This window comes from Capsicum annuum, chromosome 10, assembly GCF_002878395.1.
Source record: "Capsicum annuum cultivar UCD-10X-F1 chromosome 10, UCD10Xv1.1, whole genome shotgun sequence".
Lineage (NCBI taxonomy): Eukaryota > Viridiplantae > Streptophyta > Magnoliopsida > Solanales > Solanaceae > Capsicum > Capsicum annuum.
The window spans coordinates 40,849,307-40,870,172 of record NC_061120.1 but is presented as its reverse complement, the minus strand read 5'-3'; positions in this window follow the sequence as shown (position 1 = coordinate 40,870,172).

Here is a 20,866-nt window from a genome sequence, read left to right as displayed (position 1 = left end):
ACAATCAACCTACACAAACAAAAAAAATAAAATTTGGGAAACTTTGACCAAAGTTCAATTAACAATCACAGACTCAATTGACAATCGTATTCCCCGGCAACAGCGCCAAAATTTCATACACCCAAATTACACCTTTCTTATGAAAGTGTAAGCGGTCATTGTCAAATATAGAACCCAACAAAGGTTGGGGTCAAATCCCATAGGGAATACTTATACAATTAAGTTGAGTCTTAATAGACTGTTGATCTAAGTCTCCAAAGTAAAAGGGGATTTTAATGTGTTAATATTATTCTTTCGTTCTTGTATCATATCGAGATCCAGCTAATGATAGTTAATCCAAGTATAAGTTCAATGAGAATAAGTTAACTATATTAATGCTCACCAAGATGATCAAACAGATAGGGTTGTGAATTTGCATCAATTTCTAACTTATAATTCCAATTGCAAGAAGTATTGAATTCTAAGAATTACCCACTTGTTTCTCAACCTAATGGGTATTTCACCCTTTACTTCTTTCGGACTTAAAGGATTATGTATTATTCAATAGAATTCTCATGAGGGTTGATCCCGTTAGGGCATTAACCCTTAAACCAAAGGGTAAATCTATGGATTTCATGTGAATCATCTCTTTTCCCAACATCGACTTTCTTGTTCAGACAAGTGGTGTTCGTGGGCTCACTTCTTAAGTTTGCAACCAAGAGATGTCGTTATAATGAAGAGAGATTCATGCAATTTATATAGGTATTAGAAATCAGATGAATTCACAACCCTAAATAGCTCTCTATATCAAGGCTCCCATAACCCTAGTTATGGGAGCTTGTCCACCCATCTCCTTATTAGAAATCAAAAATATTGATATTCATAAATAACGTCAAGAGAATACTTACAAAAGTTACAATATTGCTCTTCCCAACCTTCAATGGAGAAATATAGAAATAATAGTCAAATCTCCAGATCTAGCTTCAAAATCTCAAAGAAGAATGTTACAATGCTCTCAATAGAGGAGAAAGTATGATACTACTGTCAAAAGTATTGAAATAAAACCTGATACTTAGTATTTATATGATTCTAGGACTGGGGTTTTAAAATTTAAACTCAAAATTACCGTGTCATACTAGACGGGTCGGGCGACGGTTCATCACTTAGATGATGGTCCATTGCCTGGACCGTCGCTTGAGCTCCAGTGATACCACGTTCTATTTCTTGGTGATGGGGCGGTCAACGGTTCATTGCAGGGTTGATGGTCCATCACCTGGACCATCACGGGACTGCCAATGATACTGCATTATGTTTCTTAGTGACGGTTTAGGCCGACAGTTATCACAGAGTCGATGGTCCATTGCCTGGACCATCGTGGTTAGTCTAGTGGCACTGGCTTCTACATTTGGGCAATGGTTTAGGCTAAAGATTCATCGCAAGGTCGACAGTCCATCGCCTAAGCTGTCATTGGTTGTTTTTTTTCAGCAATAATCCTGTTTTGTCCAGATTTTCCAAGTTATTCTTCATGCTCAGGTTTTGTCCTGAAAACATTAAAGTCTGATGTTAAATACAACATTAGCTGCTTGAAAACATATAATTATCCTAAGAAAAAGGCCTAAAATATTTCATCAAAAGCCAAAACATTAGCGGGTGGCAAGAGCATATAGATGATTCCGACCAGTGTCGGTACTAAAAGTGGCACCCTTTGGTGCAGGAGCTGATGAAGTAGCAAATAGGACCTTATTAACCCCAGAATTAACCTTACCCATGAGATAATTTCTCTGCATATACCTCGGTTGACCACAATTTAAACATCGGCTCCTCTTCTCAACATAGAAACCATAATACAACTGACCATAAAACTGACATGGAGGATAGGATGGAGCTGACCGGGCCACACTAGCTGAGATTGGGCACCCAGTTCCCTAGGACCATCACTACTTTAAAAATGACGATCATCGAACTACTTTGGGTAAGGGGCAGTAACCATCGAAGAGGCCTCAAAATTGCCCCACTTCTTCTTAGACCATTTTCCACCATCTTTACCACTCTGCTGATGACTATTGAAAATTCTTACCTCGCCTCTCTCCATCTTTGCCTTCTTCTTCTTTTGCGCTTCAACTTGTTGCACATACACCACAAGTCTAGAGATATCCATGTCCTTATTTAACAAGGCAACCTTGCTCTCCAAAATCAACTCACGGGTTAACCTAGAAATAAATTTCCTCATACTAGACACTATCTCAGAAGCATATCGTGACAACTGATGGAACTTTAAGACATACTCTTTCATAGTCATTTTCTCTGGCTTCGAATTCACAAATTCCTTAGTTTTTACCTCCCTCAACTTTTGAGGAAAAAAATGATCAAGAAAAGTACTCAAGAAGTTATACCACAAGGCTGACTCAGCATTATCACCCCTAAGCTGCTTCTACTCTTCATACCATAGATATGTTATATCTTTCAATTGATAAGCAACGAATTCTACACCCTCTATATTAGTAGCATGTATAACCCCAAAGATCTTATTCATCTCATCTGAGAAACCTTGGGGATCCTTCTCAACCATAGTAAGAGTGAAAATAGGAGGATATAACCTCATAAATTAGCTAATTTTAGTGGCCTCAAAAGAACTTACAAAAACATCAATGGGACCTGATTGACGTGACTGATATGTCACCAACTTAGTCAATAGATGAAGAAAATGATGATACTCGGCATAGGTAATATCTCCTTGAGGTAATTGAGCATGAGCGTCACTATCTAGAGAAGGAGAAGTAGATACCGATAGAACTCCATAGGGGAAACCAGAAGCAGCGACCCTAGACTGAGTCTATATCCCAGGGGTAGGATGAGTTCCATCCACGTTGTCCTCAGGTGAGATAGACGAGTTTCCATGACTATCAGAATATTTTGGAGGCATGATCTGAAAGATAAAAAAAATAAGGATTAGAGGAGATTCAAGACCTTAGATTCTATAGCATAAAAATAGAATTGAAAAAAAAAAAGGAAAACATACCTAAATGTCTCGTAGCCTCTCCCTTATAAGTGTGATGTGCTACATACCCATAAAAGAGACTCCACTTGACACAGCTTTGTGGAAACCTAATTTAATATGAACCTAGGCTTTGATTCCATCTATTTTATGACCCGAACTAGGGCCTGGCTGTGATCCCAAGCCCATCGAGGACCGGGGACCACCCCCTTTGCCTAACCATACAGAACATATATAACCACATGACAATAGCTAAGTTTCAAATATATAAAAATATAGAGTAAATAGTGACTCAAAAGTCTATGAATGTCAACAACCAAAAACCATCCACAGTAATCCACAATGCCTTTATACCATAAAAACAACCTACGTCAGGACATGCCCCTGACTCTGACAATGACAATGACAATGATAATATTAATGTACAGTCTTTAATTCTAATTCATGGAAGAAAGACGATGAAATAATCAAGTCTTCTAGAGAATAAAAGTTCACCACTTCACTGCAAACGACTGACGAACCGAGCCGATCCACTTAACACCGCACAGAAAAAGTAAAATTGCCTATGAATCCTACATTGTATGTGGATATAGCATCTAGAGACAATTATTTGGTTAAGAACTAGCATATAACTCAGGGGTAAGGGGTAACATAATGTCATGATAATAGTTCAAAAATAATCAATGTCCAATGCGTATAACCATATACATATACATATATATCGCATACTGGGGTAGGAAATAAGTCTTAGCATGAACTTTAAAACCTTAGCCTAGGTTGTGTAGATTGACCATCGTAAACCATCCCATGGGCTATCTCCCCCTGGTCGTACCTCGGTATGTGTTAGCCGCACGAACTGGAGATATCACAGATGGCCAGGAAATTCTTGTACCATATGAAAACCATGATACAAATATATATAGTGTATGTGTGTGTGTGACATAAGCATATATCCATCTAGACCATCCCTCACGTCAGCAAATATGAGTTTACAGTATCAATCCTTCAAGACTCATACCTTCACGACTAGCTATCACAACCCCGATTAAGCCCAATTAAAACATTTAGCACATAATCCATCCATTAGTTTAAGGAGTCTTTAATTAAGGAATCATGAAGTAGTATCATCATACCGACCATAACTTGCAAAAAATATGTCATTAAGCCATCACTTTGGAGAATCGTTGTACCCTAGACTCCATTACTAAAATACACTTTGGGGATTCCTTGTACCCCACAAGGTTTTCAAGATTATTATTATCCACTTGGGGGAATCCTTGTACCTCACAAGATTTTCAAAGCCATCCTTAACTATTTTACCATTTATGGCATGCATTAGTTTTAAAGAAATAATTCAAGGCAATTAATAAATCACATTCCAAAACTAGTTATGCAAGTAGGTTGGGGTTCTTTCCAATTTTAATACCAAAATCCAATTATTTGGGAAATCCTCGTACCCCTAATTACATTGTTTACAAGTTTGGGGAATCCTTGTACTCCTAAATATATTCACCATTCCCATGCACTCCAATGAGTGTACAAACCAACAATTCAATGCATAATAAATCAATAGAGATTATGGGAAAAACATTCAAACAATTTATATTCAAAACCCTCAATCCATCATTCAAAACCCAAAATCAAAACCATGTGAATAACAAACCAATTTTATGCCATGAAGAAAATAACAGTGCAGGGAGAGAGATACATACCTTAATCACCAGGTAATTTGAAGAAGAAACCACCTGTAGAGCCCTAGATGACAACTTCTCTTGAAACCCTAACCTTGTCTTGAATGGGCAATTTGAGCGAGTAAAGAGAGTGTTTGACATCCTAAAGTGTTTAACATAACCCCTCTTTGGTTCTTTATAGATGTGGGGTCTAAGTGATGAATGAGGGAAATAACAAAGATGCCCTTACTAAAAGCTGAGAATTTTACCGCCAGTCCTTACGGGTTACCCTATGACTCATAATGACTGGCTAAGAGTTATTACCTTGACTTGTAGTCAAGACAATGTCCCAAGGCACCTAAACTACTCTTTAAGTGACCCTATGACTCTTAGGGTTCGATTTGTAACCCAGACATAAGCATTTGGCTTACATACTAATCACCCTAGGATTTGGATACCATAACTCATAATGAGTCTTTACAACTCGTAACCCTTTGTTGCAGTCACAACAAAAGCATCCAGCTAGCATACTGATCTGATAACTATTCGATCTTTAAGACCTATAATGACACCCTATGACTCATATGGAGAGTCTTAGTCAGGGAAGTGAGTTTAAAGACCAAAAAATTTTTAAGAACCAAAATCCTGGGTGTTACAACTACCATTATCAATATTGCAACAAATAAGACATCTGTTGCATTAAGCTTTAAGCTTTTTCCTAGAATAGTAACAGGAATCCCAATAGATGAGTCATTTGTTGCAACAGGTGGGTATTTTATTGTAATAATTGAGTGATCTATTGCAACAGATTATTTATTTATTGGGATTCATGTTAAACACTATAGAACCTAAAGCTAATTCCAACAGATGAGTCATCTGTTGGAATAGGTGACTCATCTATTGTAATAGATTAATCTATCTGTTGCAATAAATGACTCACCTTTTAGGATAGATGGTTCAATACTATAGAATCTGAAGCTGATTCCAATAGATAAGTAATCTATCATAATAGTTGAGTAATTTATTGCAATAAATTATCTATTTGTTGTAATAGCTGACTAACCCATTATGATGGATATTATAGTACTATAGAACATATAGTTTATTCCAACAAATGAGTATTTTATTGCAATGGGTGAGTAATTTGTTACAACAAATTATGCATCTATTACAATAGATGACTCATCTGTTGGGATAGATGTTATAATACTATAAAACCTGAAGTTGATTCCAATAGATGAGTAATCTATTGCAATAGGTGAGTAATTTGTTGCAATATATTTACTATTTATTACAACAAATGACTCACCTGTTAGAATCAACTTTAGGTTCTATTGCAACAGGTGAGTCATTTGTTGCAGTAGATAACTCATTTGTTGGATTCATATTCAGGTTCTATCCATTATTGAAAAAATAATAGTACCAGTGTACCTAGATAAGAAATTCAACTATAATCAAAATTTTATTCACCAAAATCACCTATGAAGTAATGTTCAAGTGATATACGAATAAAATTTAACCTAAAAATTTAGTCAATTAACAACAGTAGCGGTAACAACAGCAATAATAGTCAACAAGAAGAAAATAATGATGATGAACAAGGAGAGATGATAACGAAGAAGAATGTGATGATAATGAAGAAGAATATGATGAATAAAGCAACGAAGAGAAAGAAAACAATAATAAATGCGAAGATAGAGAAATACACATTTTCCCCTTCTTTTCTAGTTATATTAGGGTTTACATTGGATCAAAGTGTAAATTAAAACACTTTTGAGCTATTCCCAGACTTTCTTAATCCATGATTAAATAATTGTCACCTACACTCAATTATTAAAACTTGAGTCAGCTCCACTTTATTTTAAAACCTTTTTATCACCAATAATTTGAAATCCCGACTAAGAAAAGTAATAGAGAAATTAGTAATACAGGGATTAGTAATGGAGGGACTAATAAAAATTAGTAATGGAGGGATTGTAGTCCTTTGATTACTTTTTTAAAATATTTGATTCATTATATTAAAAACTATATATACCATTATGATTTAAAACACTACAAAAATCTCATACTTTGATTTTTTGTGGAATGTTCTATTTCATTAAATTAGTCAAGTCAAAAACTAAAATATTAATAAAAATTTGTTACTATTTTCAGGTGTGATGTGCCACTATGAAAATATGTAATAGCACAGTGTAAATAATTGTGTATTTTATATCTTTGTATATTTTCTTTTCAAAGCACTATTATTTATTTTTAAAAATATTTTTTTATATCCTCACTTAAATTATCTGCAAATAAATAATTGTCATTTTAATAAAATGATTCGCTCACAAAATATAAAATTTCAACCAAAAAAAGAGTCAATAGAGTCATTAGATAGAGTTTTATGGGGTGATCCTTATTTAAGCATGTTCTGTTAACCTTACTGCTTAGTAAATTTTACTTTTGGTGATGAAAATAAAAGTTGATAGTAACCCCTCTCCCTCTCCCGGTCCTAAAAAAAAGCTAAACAACTCATACTTCAAATATTGTATCGAATGATACTAGATTTTATTAGAAACGGACAACTCTCTCTAAATAATAAAATTTGTAAGATTATTTATTTAAATATATTTATTAGTACAAATATAAAAAATAAAACCCAGAAAAAAATGATTAAAAGAATTTGAAGGATATTTTTTCCTTTACATAAATTAATCTCATGGTATTAAATCCTATGTATTACTAATACCACCAAATTAAAGGTATTAGTTATACACCCTATAATACCAAGTAGGGTGTATAATTAATACAATAGTTATATATAGGTCTAGAATCCTACCAAACATAGTACTAAATAATACTACTCATAATAAATGGACTAATTCTCCTAATACACCCTACCAAACGCCCCCTAGTATAACACTGTACTAGTAGAGTATTTAGTGATGAGAATTGTTTTACTATTTTTTTCTGAAAAATTATTTTACTTTACTGAAAATAGTATTGTTTGATCATAAGAATTTTACTTTTGTGAAAACTATTTTGTAAAAGTGAACTTATTTCTCTCACGAAATTTTAAAAATAACTTCAATTTATATCTATGGTCAAACACAACACCAACTCCAACTTTCATTGAATTTTAAAAAATTATTATTTTCATGATCAAACGACACCTTAATTTCTCCATCATGCCCCAATATTATATTGCTCTAAGCACGTCTGTCCATAGGTTAATATGGATTTACCTTTGATTAAATTAAAACTAGGTTAGATTTATTAAAGTTTTAAATTTATGTGTGGGAGGGGGGTGTTTTTTATTTATGTGTCCTTACATAGTAGTGTGGCATTAGAGCCGCAGATAATGTTCAAGGGAGAATTATACAAAATATTAGTAGAAAAGTTTTGGGTTGGCCGTTTTAGCTAATAAAAGTATTCCCACTTTACCTTTTTTCACTAGATGGGATATAAAGGTGAAACTTTCCATTCAATTAGATTTATTATAATAGCTAGATGCTTCTTATTTTGCCAATACATTCGTCATTTGATTAGTTTCTCATTAATTGTGTTCAATTCAAGAGTTCCCCAATATTTGCATGAGCTCCCTACAATCAAATAAGATGTTAGCATAAGTTGGGTGTTATTAATAATAACCTCTGATTTAATATTAATTATAAGATGTGTCACCTTGTGCGTCGTTGTAGTACATAGACCATAAAGTAAACCTAATAGCTCAGCTCTAGTGTTTGAGATATGATGGTAGCTTTTTGTATAACCTTTACTAAATTTTCATCTGTATTTCTAAATAATCCTCCTATACCTCCACTTCTTGGATTACATATAGATGATCCGTCTGTGCTAAGTTTGTATCCAATATCAGGAGGTTGCCATTGTATAAAAAAAACATTTAGTAAAGGGGGTATATGTAATGACCCTCTAGGTCATTTTTTGATTTCCATGTATTTTTGTCATTTCGACCCTCCCCATAGTGACCATAGGTCATTTAAAACTTATTGGAATTTTCTATTCATTTATCGGACAGTTAATTTGGATTTTAGGCTCAATTCCTATATTAGAGCTTTCACTATTAACGAATTGGTCTTAGATCAAAACTTCTAGTAAACAACCTCAGATGATAACTCTGACAATGTCATTAGCTTTAGAACATGAATTTTAGGCTAGAAGGACCCTTGGTCTGTGTCATGAGGCTTTCAAACTTAGTTTGAGATTGGCTAGATTTGATTTAGAAAAAAAAAACTATGGGTATGAGAACCATATTAATCGAAATGGCCTCGAATAAAAATATTGATGGTTTCATTAAGTCCATAATATCTAATTGGTATGATAGCATAACTCATTTGTGTGTAGGGGGTTATAAACAAATCTCAAGCACTCGATCAGAGTTTGTTGGGACTTGGATTTTTTAGTGGTGTAGCAACACCTAGTGCAGGCCACCCTTTCCCTTCACATTCACTAGGAGTTCACCACGTTCATGAAGGGTCAAGTCTTTGATCTTCATGATTGTGAGCCTCATATTGTGTTTGCGATGAAGGGTCGGGCGAACCCGATCCAGTCTCTTCTTTGTATTCGTAAAGGCTTTATTATTCACGATGGCCTTCTAGAGTTATTTATCACAATCATGGCTAGTTCTTCACATTCACAATAAATGATTTCTTAATCTATCGCAATAGAGGTTGGGGGCCTCGCATTTGCAATGAGTAACCCCTGGCCCTATATATTGTTGTCTTCCAAAAAATTCTATCATTTTTCTAACCTTTTCTATCATTGTTAGACTTATGAGCTCAAGAATGTGTGGAAAATTATTAATTGGAGCTGGGATTGAGTCGGGATGCATTGGTAATTATTTTCCTATCATTATTTTATAAGATTTTTCCCTAATTCTTCCTTTAATTGTTAATTCTTTCTTTCATTTTCCTTAGATTTTGAGGGTATTTTGAGGCCCAATTGAGACTATTTATACTTTATTTTAGAGCATACATTCCTTGTCATCCATAGGACCCGTGATGGATATAATTTTGAAATTCTGTTAGAAGGCCCCATAGGTCTATTTTGACCTGATTATGGGCCCGGAGTTTTATATAGCAACATGGGTATCATTTTACTTGTATTAATGCGTTATTTGTGATTTTGATAGAATGATGACATTCAGAGATCATGGAGGAAGACAAGCAATTCGGTTACTCTTTTGTGCAATATTTTAAATAATATTGATTGCATGCTAGCTAGGGGTTATAATATAGGGTTGAGACTAGTTGTATCAGTATTTGTCCTATTTAGGGGAGGTAGTAAAGAATCATAAAATTGAGCCTTAGCATAAAATACTCGCCATAGCTTTAGGATGTTGTTAAGCCTGTTTATTAGGTAAACAACCTTAGTTTGGCACTGACAATCCTTAGTGTAGGAGTTGGAGTAGTACTTATCTATTTGGATGATATTCCTGGGTTAAACTCACTTGTAGAATGATGTCTCTCGTTGTTTTTGTTTTTGATTTCCTATATGTACTTATATGCTCTCATTGTTCTGTATGTTACACTATTGGGCTCGAGGCCTTGGTTACAAATTCATGGAAACTAGGTTAGTTCCTTATTCTTTAAAGGATTTGTGTCTCAGTTTATAGACGTTTCATATCTTGTATTTTTTTTGTATGGATACTGATGATGACATGCATTCTTTAGATGCATTCTCACACTTATTTTTGCCAGTTAAGGCTTATTTATGCTAGATTTTAGGGCCATTTTACATTAGGTTATTCTATGGCATGCCCCTAAGTCTATACTTATCTCTTTTAGTACCTTGGGATGGGGTTGAGACACCTTTACCTAGGTTCAGGTAGGTGTTGCCTTTGGTTGGGCTACTAGAGAATGACAGTGGGTCCCATTGTCCTTTTTAGATAGAATGCTTCGAATGAATTTTCTTTAGGCTTAAATGGGCTTGTGACTGCTTCCTTAGGTTTTTACCTTGGATCAAGTTCAACTTAGACTTGATATCAAGCCTCGTTAGCTTTATTACCTTCAGGGAGGGCAGTAGTTAATCTTTGACCGCTCAAAAATGAATTTTATGAATAGATGGGTTGGTGATGGGCTTAGGACCCTTGGATTACCGCTTTTTATGCCATGGTTACAAGTTTTGATTCAAAATCAGCTATTATTATCGTACATTTATAGATTATCGGGCCTCTTTTTATTACTCTATGGTTTCTATTCAAACCTAGCAATTATTATTGAACTGTTATAGATTATCTGTCCTTTTGTTATCATTCATTAATTCCTGTTTGATTCAAGTACTTGTTACTACCACTGTTACAGATTTGGTTTATGAAATTCCTAGTTTAGGACTAGAACGTGTATCCGAATATCTCGAGTTCCTTATGTGCCCCTTCTTCAGTGAGTTATAGTACCAGAGAAGGATGGTCACTGTAGGTCTTATCTTTATGAGATGCTAAGATTGAGGAGGTATATACATTTTTGTTGGATAAGTACTAGGTTTATCTGGCATTTGATTCTTTTTATGACCTCTATTCTTCCGCATGCATCACCTATCATAAGTATAAATATTTGGCACTTGTATCTATCAGTCTTACGGGGGGCTGCATATTTATAAGAAATTATTGTTATTTGCTGAGTGATCTATTATACCTTTTGAGCTTATAGGTACCCAATTAGGTTATTGTTTATACTGGCTAGCCAGTTACTCTATTTCTTGGTTATTACTATATAGTTCATGGAACGTTGGTTATGGACTAATGTCGGAGGTTGTTAGTACACTTTTGATCACTTTTCTCTTATTATGATGAGCTTTAGGATTGTTTATATTTCAGTTACAGACTGTTTATGCTAGAGTTAGCTCCTTTAGTTGGTTATTATCCTTGAGATGTTAGGCTAGTTTCCTTTGGTTAGCACTTTCTGGTTTAGCTATTCTTATGATATATGTCCAGTTTTCTTCGTAACACTATTATATGTATATATACCCTTTCTTCATACTACTATTATATATCTCTTGTATATATATTTATTCATACATCTATTGTATATCGTATATCGCTTTATCTATACTATTGTATGTTGGCTAGCTACTTACTGGCATAACTTTGTCCCAGATTACTTGTAGGGTATGCTAGTTATCCTTACTTCTCCTGCAGGTATTATTATATCTTATCTCATAGATAGTCGTCTCTAATGTTATTCCTACTTTACATGTTATTTATACTTACATTGTCTTTAAAGATTAGTCAGTCGATGCCTACTGAGTACCTTATGTTGGTACTCATACTATACTTCTGCACCCTGCAAATCATAGTGCAAGTTCTCGCTACTAACGTGTGCATCATGCAGGACTGCCATGGATTGGAGATTCGGGGTGAGCTTCTAATGCTTGGACTTGTTCCTGCTCTCTCTCTCTCTTATTGTTAAACTGATCTCTAATTTTGTATTTCAAAGATGATTTTGTATATTTTTAATCTGTATTTCACTTTGTACTCTTATTGTATTTGAAATTCTTGTACTGACTTCACTAGGTTAGGGGGACATATTTACTTTTTTTTTATATTCATTCTTTTTTCATGTAATATTATTTTCATTTTCTTATTAGTCCGCTACTAGTTGTTCTAAATTGAGGATTCACTTACCTACTGGTGGGTTATGGTACATCATAACCTGAGTAATTGGATCGTGACAGTGTAATTGGCCTTGCCATTCAGTGAGATATACTCTATTACTCTCTTAAAAGAGATGTCCATGGCGATTTTTCTTTTACATTTGTTATAGTAGTTGTCAGTTCTTGACATCCATATGTTCCATATATAGAATGGAAAAGCTTCGTTCTATTTTAAAACCTTTTTATAGAAACATTACGAAGGTTATATAGTTTTTCAAGCCATTGAGTTGGGTCTCTTTTGATTAGTTCTATTTCACTTTCTTTTCCCAGTTTTCTCCAAAAAAAAACTTAACTCTTGGACATTAAAGAAAGATATATTCAATAGTTTCAGTCTTCCACAACTAAAAGCAGTTGTTTCTCACATCTATTTCGTTTGAATTAAATAATAACAGGTAGGTAATCTATTATATTTGCATAACCATAAAAAAGATTTTAATTTAATTCGGACAATTTAGTTTCTATAGCCAATTAAAATTATCAACTCATTCCACCAATTCTGCATTTCTAAGGTACCAATATATTGACTTTATTGTGAAAGAACAATTGGAGTTAAGTTTCCATAAAGGTTTGTGCTCTCTATTCTGTCCATATTCTATATGAACCTCTTCTATTAGTATTCTAATTGACTTTGCGAAGTCGAAAGATAAGCTATTTAGAGATCATGCTCCATTGATTTTATAATCACGAACTCTTATTCATTCTTCTTTCTAAAGGAGGGGACCATGCATTAATTCTCTAATGCTAGGTTTATTAGGAATCAAGTAGTTGTTCTGGAAAGAAATTCTAGTACCTTCGATGAACCAATGTGTGTTCTTGTGGAAAAGGTTATTCATTAATTTAGTTGTTAACGTGGTCTTTTGACTCTTATTAAATTTAATGATTTTCTTTTTATTTTTTCTATGATTGGAAAAGACCTTTTTATCTGTTTACAGTTTATAATCCCTTTTTAATCACGAGAGCTATAATTTTATCAAATTTTAGAGATGTCATGGAAGAACAAAGTGATTTCCCATGTGGGACCACAACTGTAGTTTGCTTGTTTCTCCAAGGCATTTCATGCCTATATAATACCCCCTTTACTTCACATATAAACATACACAATCAATAAATCGACTACTACTAAAATTACTCTTTCTATATATTTGAATATCTTTATATTTTTATTTCTTTTCTTATAATAAGTTTTATTATTCGGTATTTATATTACAATACGTTATCAGCACGAGACTCTTATTCAGGTATATATTTCTTCACTATCACCTTCAGACAATTAATATTGCTAAAGAATCAATTACATCTTTTTTAAATTAAGCATATTCGTGAAAGAAAATGAGGAAATAATTAGCAACTCAATTTGAATTGATATGGTAGTTGTTCACGTAAAGTTGTGTTGATTATTGAATTCTAGGACAACCAGACTACTTAATCAACTATTCATACCTTTTCACAAGTTTGAAAAAAAATGCTCTTACCTATTAGTTAAATTTTCTTGTCCCTTTGTTCATTAACTTCATAATATTGATATTTAAAGGACATATAGTAATTGTACTATTTATGTTAAGACTGGAAGTAAAAATAATCATTATTATTATATAACGTCGTTTTAACAATTTATATACAAGCACTTGTGATCAATAGTACATAAGTACTTGTGATCAATAGTACATATTTTTGCTTACTCATCACTTACATACATATCAATTGGTTGTGAATTATTCAATAATAATCATTAGCTCATAATAAAATGTACTTTTTAATTTGTTGGTTTTGGCAAGTGGCCAAGTAAATGACCATATAAATGACATATATGTCAAGCCTACTCATCATCACTTATATACTTACAACAAAAAAAAGGGGTTTAATGTTATCTGCACAATTGGTTGCCAATTATTCAGTAATAATATGATTTAAAAAAAAAAAATTCTTGGACTGCATAATTAACACTTCTGGATTACAATAATTTATAATTCTATTTAAATCTATTTGAGATAGTTATTTTATTTTTAAAGTATTATTATATCTAACTTATTAATCTTTTTATGATAGTTTCACTATGTCAAATTTATCAAAACTTGAGTTTGTGGCACTGGACATTATTGGAAAGAATTATTTATCATGGGTCCTTGATGCTGAAATTCAACTTGACGCTAGAGGTCTTGGGGATGCTACTAAACAAGAAAATAACACATCTAGTCAAGATAAGGCGAAAGCTATGATTTTTCATCGTCTTCACCTCCACGAAGGATTAAAAACTGAATTTTAACTGTGAAAGATCCACTCGAATTATGGACCAACTTGAAGGACCGATATCACCACCTAAAATGACGGTATTACCAAAAGCTAAATATAACTGGATACACCTTCGGTTTCAAGATTTTAAAATCGTGGTTGATTATAATTCTGTTATTCATAAAGTAAGTTCAATATTAAGATTATGTGGAGAAACCATCATTGATGAGGACTTACTAGAGAAAACTTTTTCCACTTTTCATGTTTCTAATGTATTGCTACAATAGCAATATCGTGAAAAGAGATTTAAGAAATATTCTAAATTAATTACGTGCCTACTTGTGGCAGAGCAGAATAATAATTTATTAATGAAAAATTATGAATCTCGTCCCACTGGATCTGCTCTATTTCCTGAAGCGAATGTTGTAATAGTGCATAATCAGCCAGCAATAAGGCAAAATTATTATCGCGATCGTGGTCGAGGTCATGGTCGTGGACATGGGCGAAGACGTGGTAGATGGAGAAATAATTATCGTCATAATGGTGAAAATAAACAAGAGAATAATAAAGGTTCTCAAAATAATCCTTCAAAAGGTAAAATTAAGATTTGTCACCGATGTGGTATAAAAGGACATTAGGCACGTGCTTGTCGTACGCCTAATCATTTTGTCAAACTTTATCTAGCTTTCCTTAAAAGAAAAGAAAATGATGTGGATGAACACTTGACCTTTCAAGGTAATGATGATGAAGAAGCTCCATCAAATAACGATATTGAGGTAAACCTTGCTTACAAAGATGATGACTTTAAGGGCCTCTCAGATATTACTCATTTTAGAGCTGAAGATTTTTATGAGGATATTGATTGAAGAACTGATCACCCTACTCGAAAAAAAATTATAAAGAAAGTTATTATTTTCTTTTATTTGCAATTATGTTTTTCTTTTTTTTTTATTAATGTACTATGTATTTCTAACTTCTACATTTCTAATGCAATTTCTTATGTTAGCTTTTTTTTTTTTCAAATTTCTTATAGTATGCTTTTCTTTTTGAAGAATATGAAAATTCTCCAATCATCAGTTGGATCCAAAATCAATTACAATAATATATGTCTTATAGATAGTGCTACCACACATACTATTTAAAGGATAAAAAATATTTTTCTTATTTGGTGATGAAAGAAGCCAATGTTAATACTATATCTGGTAGTACAAGATTAATTAAAGGCTCCGGAAAAGTTAATTTATTACTTACCGGAGGAACAAATTTGATAATTGAGAAAGCATTATATTGTAGTAGGTCTCAAAGAAACTTATTAAGTTTCAAAGACATTCGCGAAAATGGCTATCATATTGAGACTACAAATGATGAAAAGATTGAATATCTTTATATTACTACAATAATGTTGGGTAATAAATATATACTTGAAAAATTACCCGCTCTTTCTTTCGGCTTATACTACACAAGTATTAGCATTGTTGAAGCACATGCCATAGTAAATCAAAAGTTAAATAATTCAAATAATTTTATTATTCTGCATGACCGGTTGGGCCATCCTAGTTCTAATATAATGCGCAAAATAATTGAGAATTCATATGGACACTCATTGAAAAATCAGAAGATGCTTGAATTTAAGGAATTCTCTAATATTGCATGTTCTCAAGGCAAATTAATTACTAGACCATCAAAAATTTAAGTGGGAATTGAATCCCCTGCATTTCTTGAATGTATACAAGGCGATATATGTGGGTCATTCACCCTCCATGTGGACCATTTAAGTACTATATGGTTTTAATAGATGCATCTACAAGATGGTCACATGTATGTTTATTATCAACTCATAATTTGATATTTGCGAGATTACTTGCTCAAATAATAAAGTTAAAGAGCATAATTTTCAGATTATACTATAAAGACAATTCGTCTTGATAATGCGGGTGAATTTACATCCCAGGCTTTTAATGATTATTGTGTATCAACTAGAATAACAATTGAGCATCCGGTTGCAGAAGGTCATACTCTAAATGGTCTATCAGAATCATTAATTAAACGCCTCCTATTAATCGCAAGACAAATGCTTATTAGAACAAAATATCCCATTTCGATATGGGGTTATGCTATTTTGCATGCAACAGCTCTCGTGCGGATAAGGCCTATAAGTTATTATAAAGTCTTCCCATTACAATTGATTTTTGGTCAAGAACCAAATATTTTTCATCTAAGAGTTTTTGGATGTACGGTATATGTTTCAATTGCTCCACCACAACGCACAAAAATGGGTCCTCAAAGAAGGTTGGAAATATATGTTGGGTATGAATCTCCTTCTATTATAAAATATTTGAAACTTATGACTGGAGATTTATTTATGGCAAAATTTGCTAATTGTCATTTTGATGGAATAATATATCCAACACTAGGGGGAGAAAATAAGCAGTTGAAAAAGGAAATAGACTGGAATATATTATCATTATCTCACTTAGATCCTTGTACAAATAAGTGTGAACTAGAAGTTCAAAAGATAGTTCATTTATAAAATATTGTAAATCAACTACCAGATACATTCACTGACCTATCAAGAGTTACAAAATCTCACATCCCAATTGCTAATGCTCCCATTCGAGTTGATGTCCCATTAGGACAATTGACTACTGCAAATGAGTCTAAACCACACTTAAAACGTGGTAGACCAATCGGTTCCAAAGATAAATTCTAAAAAAAAAGGAGCAAATGATCAAAATAATCATAATATGGAAGAAGATACTCAAGGACAGCAGCAAGACATAATAATTGATAAAACCTCAGAAGATGTTTAGGTACCTGAAAATAATGAAAATAGAGTGATCTCAGTCAGTTTTGTCTCATCAAGAAAAATATGGAATCGAAATGATGTAATTGTCGATAGTATGTTTGCTTATAATGTTCCAAATGAAATAATGTAACAAGATGAGGATCTTGAACTAAAATCCGTCGAAAAATATAGACAGAGAAATGATTGGCCAAAATGAAAAGATGCAGTCAAGATTGAATTGGCTTCACTTGAAAAGTACAAAGTTTTTGGACCTATAGTCCAAACACCTGAAGGTATAAAGCCCGTGGGGTACAAATGGGTTTTTGTGCTAAAACGAAATGAGAAAAATAAATTCGTAAGATATAAAGCACGACTTGTGGCACACGAATTTTTGCAAAGACCTGACATTGATTATATGGAGACATATTCTCTGATGGTGGTTGCAATCACCTTCAGGTATTTTATTAATTTGGCAGTTCATGAAAAACTTGATATGAATATGATGGACATCGTCACAGCCTATTTATATAGGTCATTAGACAGTGATATTTATATGAAAATTCTTAAAGGATTCAAATGTCTGATGCGTATGAAATTCTCAAGAAAATTATTCAATCAAGCTTCAGAAATCCTTATACAGATTAAAACAATCAGGACGTATACGATATAATAGTCTTAGCGAATACCTATTAAAAGAAGGGTATAAAATTGACCTAATCTATCCTTGTGTCTTTATTAAAAAGTTTGGATCTGAATTTGTCATAATAGCTGTATATGTTGATGTCTTGAATATTTTTGGAACTCCTGGAGAGCTTCCAAAGACAGTAGAATGTTTGAAAAGGGAATTTGAAATGAAAGACCTCGGAAAGACAAAATTTTATCTTGGTCTACAAATTGATTTTTATGAATGAATTTTTTGTCCATCAATCTACATATACTAAAAATATTTTAAAGAGATTTTATATGGATAAAGCACACTCATTAAGTACCCCGATGGTACTATGATCACTTGATATTAATAAAGATCTATTTCGACTTCATGAAAATGATAAAGAACTTGTTGGTGCTGAAATACCATATCTTAGTGCAATTGGGGCGTTAATGTATCTTGCCAGTAGTTTCCGACCAGATATATCTTTTGCTGTAAATTTATTAGCAAGATTTAGTTCGTCCCCAACACGAAGACATTGGAATGGTATTAAGCATATATTCAGATACCTCCTAGGAACTATTGATATTAGACTATTTTATTCAAATGGATCCAATTCATAATTAATTGGTTATGCAGATGTAGGATATTTGTCTGACCCACATAAAGGTCGATCTCAGACAGGTTATTTATTTATATGTGGAGGTACAACTATATCATGGTGTTCAACAAAACAAACGATGATTGCTACATCTTCAAATCATGCAGAGATAATAGCCATTCATGAAGCAAGTTGAGAATGCATTTGGTTAAGGTCAATAACTCAACATATCCAGGAAACATGTGGCCTTTCTTTGAAAAGGAATATTCCAATAATATTGTATGAAGATAATGCCGCATGCATAGCTCAATTAAGAGGAGGATACATCAAAGGAGACAGAACAAAACATATTTCACCAAAATTATTTTTTACTCATGATCTTCAAAAGACGGGTGAAATAAATGTTCAACAAGTGCGTTCAAGCGATAATCTAGCAGATATGTTCACTAAGGCATTGCCAACATCAACCTTTGAGAAGTTGAGATACAAGATTGGAATGCATCGTCTCCTAGATATAGTGATGTTTTTATCAAGAGGAGTAAATATGTGCTGCACTCTTTTTTCTTTAACCAGGGTTTTTATCCCACTGAGTTTCTCCTGGAAAAGTTTTTAATGAGGCAGCAAACAATGCGTATTACAGACAACTATGTACGTCCTGTTCTTTTTGTACATGGGAATCCAAGGGGAAGTATTGTGAAAGAACAGAGTGGTTTCCCATGTGGGACTACAACCGTAGCTTGCTTGTTTCTCCAAAGCATTTCATGCCTATATAATACCCCTTTACTTCACATATAAACACACACAATCAACAAATCAACTACTACTAAAATTATTCTTTCTATATATTTGAATATCTTTCTATTTCTCTTTCTTTTCTTATAATAAGTTTTATTATTCGGTATTTATATTACAACAAGAGATAATATTTGAGGATCTATAATTTTTAATCAAGTGAATTTTTTTTTTTTTAGTTAAATTGGACTGAAAAAGGCCTTATTATTAAGACAAAAAAGGTTCACAAGCCCAAATCAGGCAACCCAAAATCCGAAAAAGAGAGACAAAAAAGACAAAACAAAATAGGAAAGTAAAACCAAGAGAAACTGGGTAGCTTCTTCATCTCCACTTCTCTGATCTAATGGGCGATAGGCAACTGGAGATTCAAAGCACCAATGGTGTTGATCCTTCCTTTGTATGCATGAAGAAAATGTCAAGCCTGTTCGTATAATCGACAATCTAGTACTTGAATGAAGGAATTCATACAACCATAGGCGACCCCAAGCGCTCACACAGGAGTCGTGGTATTGTGTACTCAAATAGGAGATATTTTATGTTCTGTGTGCTACCAACTGTGTTTTTTGTGACAGGTAATCTTCCATTCCTTCAGTGCATAATCGAACTTATATATGGGGTTATAGTTGTGATGCATCTAAATCTATTGGTTTACCCTTTCACCTCTGACAGAATGAACCACATAAGTGACATACCACAGATCAAGAGGTTCCAAGATATCCATCTAGATCTATATGCAAAGCATTCAAAACACAAGGTAAAAAACTTTTTCTTCAACATTGTACGGATTTATTGTAATCTTACATTAATCTGGGGAACTCCCATTTCACTATCTTATAATGTAGAATAGGTTTGTATGCTTCAATATGTTGCACCATTTGAATCCAAATTCCTGGTATATCCTTTAGCCAAGGATATCTCATTCTTGCAACCATGTGAAGGTTGTAATTAATGTAACTTATGACTTTGTGAATAGTCATATTTCCTCTGTTTGAGATCACGCTCCCTCTTTTCAATAGTTGCCAAAAACAATGGCTGAGGCAACTTGGAAAGTGGTTTGAGCTTTGCCACACAATCAGCTCTCCATCACTCAATATTGGCCTGTTTTACCTGGACAAAGGGTCCTAAAATACCTTCTATCCTTGTAAAATTTCCCCAAATATTTTTTCCGCCTTACCTATCAGAAAGAAATAGATGTGTGGCAGCTTTTTGTTGAAAATCTACAGAACATCTACATCTAAAAACCACAGGTATGCCCCAAGTCGCCACTACCTCATCAACTGGCAATTTTAAATTCCATAATCTCCAGAGAAAAAAATGAAATTTTAAAAGGCATACCTTTGACCCACAACATTTTCCAATACCACCCTTCCTGATTTCTTTGTCTGTGAAGCTTCCATGCACTCTTTACACTAAAGTTTTGTAGGGGGTGCGGATATGAAATAGATTGTGCGGATATGAAATAGATATATGAAATAGATTTATTAGGTATCTAGTGAATCTATTTTTCTTTGTG